Raw genomic sequence first — 6,338 nt, 5'->3', positions numbered from 1 at the left:
AATGTTCACTACAGCAGTTGTTACTGACGGGCGAGGATGAGATATTCCAGAATCAGAAGACTAGAGCAGCTGGGGCTGCCGCCACAAAGTACCACAGACGGGGTGGCTGGGACAACAGACACTGCGTCTGTCACAGTTCTGGAGGCCGAAAGTCTGAGGCCAAGGTGTGGGCAGGGCGTTTCTCGGAGGCCTCTCTCCCTGGCTTGTCCATGGCCATCTTCTCCCTGTGCCCTCACATGGTCTCTCCCTTGCGTGTGTCCAGCCTGATCTCCCCTTCTCAGGGACACTCTGCTATGGTTACAAAGAACAGGAAGATCTATCTGTGTTGGCAGGAAAAATAGTTCCAGGCTTGCTCTTAGTCATAGGACAATAGGACACTGATATGGGTGGTCGCCCTCTGGAGAGGGAACAGATTGGGCCCCAGAGTGGGATGAGGGGGATTTTCTTTACTTGTTTGCAGACTGGTTCACCCCGTCCCTTGCCCTGGCTTTGAACTCTCCCGCTGTGGGCCAAGTCTCTTTCCGTACCCCATGGACGTTGAACTTGGCCAGGGGCCTTGGTTGGTCCAGTGGAATTCTGATGGAGGTACCCAGAGCAGAGGCTTTAAATGTGCTTGTTTAGCATAGCTTCACCTCCCGGGCTGCCATGACCCTCAGTGAGAAGAATATAGGCCAGAAATGGCTGGTCCCAGGAGAACGTGGAGACAACCTTTGTCCAAAGGGACAAATGTACGATTCCATGTATGTGAACGTCTGGAATAGGCAAATCCATAGATTGTAGATTAGAGGCTATGGGGAGTGGGAAGGGGATAAGGAGCTATTGCTTAATGGGTACAGTTTCTGCTTGGCGTGAAGCAAAGGTTCTGGAAACTGATAGTTAAGATGATTGCCTGACATCGTAAATGAACCTAGTGCCCCTGAATTACATACTGCGAATGGTTGATATGGTGTATTTTGTGTAGTATCTGTCACCACAATTTAAAAAATAATGTAAAAGAGCAAAACCATTGGATTTAACACACTGGGTCATGAATTGGTATCGTGTGTGAATGGCATTTCAGTACAGTTATTTTTTAAACATGATAAATACATACTGGGTGGCTCAGTGAGTTAAGGCCTCTGCCTTTGGCTCAGGCCATGTCCCAGGGTTCTGAGATCGAGCCCTGCATCGGGCTCTCTGCTCGACAGGGAGCCTGCTTCCCTTCTCCTCTCTCTGCCTGCCTCTTTGCCTACTTGTGATCTCTCTCTCTCTCTCTGTGAATAAATAAATAAAATCTTAAAAAAAGAAAGAAAGAAACAAAGAAAGAGAGAAAGAAAGAAAGGAAGAAAGAAACATACTTGTTTAAGCCGTTGGGTGTTAAATGATTTGTGAAAGCAGCAGGAGTCTGGCAATTTTTGACGGAGAGGGTATGTATGGGCATATGTTTTCTATACTGAGCACGTATTATTTTCATAATACAAAGGATGCAAAATCAGCATGTATTGGGTTCCCCCTAAGCAGGCCCCTCTTTCTTGTTTTCCTGCCTGGTGGTAGCACCAGAATGTTTCTGGACATTATTCATCCTGATTTGGAATGACTCTTGGTTTCTCTCTTTGTCCTTGGCTGTTAACCAGATCCAAGTCCTGGCTGTTCCTGGAGAACTTGTCTCTATTGGCTCCTTAATCTCGGTCTCCAGAGCCATCTCCTGGGTCTGGATCGCCTGTCTGCTTCCCTGGGTGGCCTCCCTGCCTGGTCCATCCAGGCTGTGGGAGAGCAGTAATTCGCAACACACTTAAGCACACAAATGTTCCATCCTGTGAAATGGGTTTACGACTTACGACAGCCTCTACCTCCTGTCAGTACCCCCAGGGGTGTGTGAAGAGGTCCTAAAGCTGACCAGCTGGAAGAGGGGCAGGCCACTGTTCCTTCCCCATCTGCCCTCTCCCATCTCTTCTTCCTCCACTTTTAGGATCCTACTACTAGGCGGGTATGGAAACCTCTAGAACCACCAGCAAGGGGAATGTTCCATTCAACATCACTTAGAAGCTGAGAAAGCTGAAGATTCTAATGACTAATTAATGGGGCTTCCAATTCAAAACACTGCTAGATGGATGAAAATTAATTTTGAAGTGCTTTTTAGGCTAGAACTTGAAACATGCTGAAGGAATTGAGTTCTGGTGCTGAAGCAAAACGATCTCTGCCCTTTTTTCTTCTTTATGTGAACAGTTTCTCAACTTTCATGTCTGTAAATACGAAAAATAGGAATAACACTAATGTTGAATCCCATCTTATTCCAGCAAAAAGTAATAGTCCTATGCTCTATATGAACAACATAGGATTAGAACATTGCATCCAGGGCCCCTGTGGGGTTCAGTTGGTTAAGCGTCCGCCTTTGGCTGAGATCATGATCCCATGGTCTTGGGATTGAGTCCCTATGGGCTCCCTTCTCAGCCTTGAGTCTGCTTCTCCCTCTGCCCCTCCCCCAACTTGTGCTTGCTCCAGCTTTCTCTCGAAAATTTAAATAAATAAATGAATGAATAAATAAATAAATAAATAAATTTATTTCTCCCTCTGCCCCTCCCTTGAATGTGGATGCCCCCTCTCTCTGAAGAAAAAAAAAAAAAGAACATTGCATTCATGTCTTGGATATTTGTTTTGGATAAAATTTTATATTTTTTTAATTTAAAAATTAGGCTTCACATACATTATATGTTTATAAAAAAATAAAAATAATTTAAAAATTAAAAAATAAAAATTAGGCTTCACAGCTATGTATTTATGAGTTTTGATTCATTGAGTACTAATAAAAATAACAACATGTCAGTTTTAGAAGGAAAGTTTGGCCCTTAGAGTCTTACGGTCATGGGAAACAAGAAGATTCCCATGTATGTACCTATTTTTGTTGCTGAGAGTCATGTTAGGGTGATCAATAACCACTCAAACATGGAACATGTATTCTACAAGGACAAAACTCTGCCAAGGATGCAGTAGAATGGAAATAGGAGTTCAGAAGGGGAAACAAATGTTAACTTACCAAGCGTTAAAAGGGAGCTTGTTCAGACGTATTTAAAATAGGTGATGGGGGCGGGGGGGGTGCTGTGTGGCTCAGTGGGTTGAGGCCTCTGCCTTTGGCTTGGGTCATGGTCCCAGGGTCCTGGGATCGAGCCCCCCCATCGGCCTCTCTGCTAGGCAGGGGAACTGCTTCCCTTCCTCTCTGCCTGCCTCTCTGCCTGTTTATGATCTCTGTCTGTCAAGTAAATAAATAAATTCTTAAAAAAATTTTTTTAAATAGATGATGGGTTTCGGGGGGGTGGGGGTAGGATTGGGTGGTTTATTGGAATGAGCATCTGACTCTTGATTTCAGCTAGGGTCATGATCTCGGGGCCTTGGGATCGAGAACCTCCTGGGGCTCTAAGCTCAGCAAAGTCTGCTTTTACCCTTCTCCCTGTTCCCCGCCCCCCAACACGGTCTTTCCCAAATAAGTTTTAAAAAAAATCTTAAAAAAAAAAAATACATAGTGGTTTGTATGGAATCCATAGGATGTTTTTATTTCATTGGACGCATGTTTAAAAAAATCATAGTTTTATTTTTAGAAAATCTGCATTTCCTGGAAATTGCATCTTTTGTAACTGAACTTACAATGAGAAATTTTAGGAATCAACGTTATTCAAGGACGTGCGTAGATGTTTCAGAATTATTTTAGGGGGTGCACGTGAGAAACATGTTGGCTGGTTGTTGCTGGGGGTGAGGGGAGGCTGTGAGAGGCCAGTGTTGTTTCACTCGCGTGGGGTCCTGCCTCCCCTGCAACCAGCGGTCCCAACTTGAGCAGGTCCCCTCCTCCCTCTCAGTTTGAGTTTGCCCACCTGTGAGTGAAGGACAGGGCGGTACCGAGCCCTCCTGGTTGCTCCAGGAGTAAGTGAGCGGCTGCAGAGGAAGTGTTCAGCCGGGAAGGAACAGCACCCACTATCCACCCAAGGGTGGCATCGTAGGGAAGGAAGCGGATGAGGAAGGAACTGGGGATCCGATTCTTGCAGAGGGGGTTGTTGGGTCCATAATCAAAGGAGCGAGACTGATACAAAGCGAAGGTCAAGCAGATCTTTATTTTGCGCCAAGAATCAAGAATCAAACCTAGCGGCTGGGGCTGTCTCTTGCAAAGAGGCGACCTCTCCCTGCCTTACAGACTAGCTTTTAAGGCCAAAGGCCATGTGGTTGGGCCTGGCCATGCACAGGTGGCCGAGATTATAATACACAGAGAAAGCTGCAGAGTCATGCTAGGTCACACATAAGTGACCAATTGAATTGCAATTTACCCTATAGTAGATATTTGAACGAGCCTATCACCTTGGTCAGAATTGGTGCCCAAAAGGGCCCCCAAAGGGCAGGGTCCATACTCCTTGGTAGTTAGGGAGACAGTATGCCGCCCCCACAGATTGGATACCTCCACGTGGCCTGACCCACCCTTGTATTTGGGCTTTGTTACCTGGGACTGGTTTCCCAGACTTGTTTTTAAGCTCCTTGGGGTGGGGGGCAGGGTCAGTTTAAGTTTTCCTGCATAAACAACAAAATCACTGTTTGACTGATGGAGCTGCTCTGGCTAAATACGCCCTTACAGGGGTGACGGTTTAGCTGGCTGAAGAAAGGCAAGGAAGAGATCCCGGTCCCTGACAAGGTGCTTGGGGGTGGAAAAGGCCGGCCCCGCCTGGAGAACAGCCGGTCCAAAGGGCCGAGAGGTGGAAAGGGCTTGTCTGGGGATCCCCTCCGCGGACACCACTTGAGGCCCTGTGGGTCCTCGGCCATCATCACTGCGTCTGCGACCCTGGTGGGCAGGTGACACTGACCACCCCTTACTCCAGACACAGTCCGGACACAGGCAGTCAAGGGTTCCCTGTGCAGCATCCGAGAGCGGGGGGGGGGGGGGGGGGTTCGGCACCCGCCGGGGTTCTGCTGGCCCTGGGCCTCATGGAGGCAGGGAGGAAGCAGGCTGGGCCTCCCAGCTCGGACTCGCTCAGAAAAGTCTTTGAAAACTTGTGGCACAGGTGTTTAAAACATGAAGATATTTTATTGAGTGGAACCTGGGCCCGCTCCTCCCTCCGACCCCGGACCCCCGCCCCTGTGCTCCGCTCCCATAAGTAGGTTTGGATGCGGATGATGCGGTCCCCCGCGTGGGGGCCCAGCGCGCGGTCGTGGCGCGGCGTCCCGAGCCTGACCAGATGGCCGCGCCCCTCCCTCCCCGCGTCCGCTCCCCGTCCCCCCGCCCTAGTTCCCGGGCTGCGGGGCCCAGGGAAACTCGAGAGCCAAACGGACCGGCCGGCCCTCCAGCGTCAGGACAAACGCACCAGCCTGGGTGACGGCGGGGACCGCTGGGCCAAGCGCCCCCTGGCGGCCGTCCGGGTGCACCGCGCGGGAGCCCAGCGCAGGGCGGCCCCTCGCTCTCTCTTCTCCTTCCTTCCCCTTCTCTCCACCGTTCCTTCTCCCTCTCCTTCATCTTCACCCTCCCCTCCTCACTCTCCTCCGCCTTCCTCCCCTCTGCTTCCTTCCTTCTCCCCCCTTCCTTGTTCCTGCAGTTTTGGGTCTTTTAGGTTAATTGATTCAAAATTTTAAATAGGGAATACATGAACATTGTTCAAATATCTTATTTTCAACTACTCAAAGGTATACTGTGAAAAATTTTCATCCCGGAAGAACTTCCGACAAATCCCCAAACTGAGGGTCAGTCTATAAAATATCTGACCGTCCACCTCCAAGCTGTCAAGGTCATGGAAAACAAGGCAAGTCTGAGAAACTAACCCAGCCAGAAGCAGCCTAAGGAGGAGGCACGGGAGGATCCCATTATAAACGTGGGATCCTGCAAGGGATCCTGGAACAGAAAAAGGACCTTTGGGGAAAATTAGGGAAATCTGAATCAGGAGGGACTCCAGGCAATACTAGATCAGCACTGGTTCATTAATTGTAGCCAACATACCCCACTAATGCCGGGTGTTAGTAATCGGGGAAACTGGGGGTGGTCTTTAGGGGAATTCTACTGTCCACGATTTCTCTGGAAATCTAAAGCTGCTCACGTAATAGTTCACTTTTTTGAAAGTCTTCATCCTATCCTTGCCTTCAACCAGGCAGTTTCCACCTCTCCCGGCACGTATTAATCATTGATCTTGGTCGTCTGTGTGTCCTTTCAGAGATTTAACGTGCAAACACGAGCAACTATGAACACTCTTGCCCCCCTTCATACAGTAATGGCAGCGCACCCCACACCCGGTTCTGCCCTTGCTTTCTTCAGTCGTTTCATATCAGGCATGGAGTCTGCCCTGTTCTTGTTTTCCTTCTGGAGGGACCCTCATTCCTCTGGCCACTTCCCTGTTCAT

The sequence above is a fragment of the Mustela putorius genome, unplaced genomic scaffold (genome assembly GCF_011764305.1).
Source record: "Mustela putorius furo isolate JIRA1106 unplaced genomic scaffold, ASM1176430v1.1 tig00000228_pilon_pilon_pilon, whole genome shotgun sequence".
In the NCBI taxonomy this organism is placed as follows: Eukaryota; Metazoa; Chordata; class Mammalia; order Carnivora; family Mustelidae; genus Mustela; species Mustela putorius.
The sequence above is the reverse complement of the archived record's forward strand: the minus strand, read 5'-3'. Positions refer to the sequence as shown.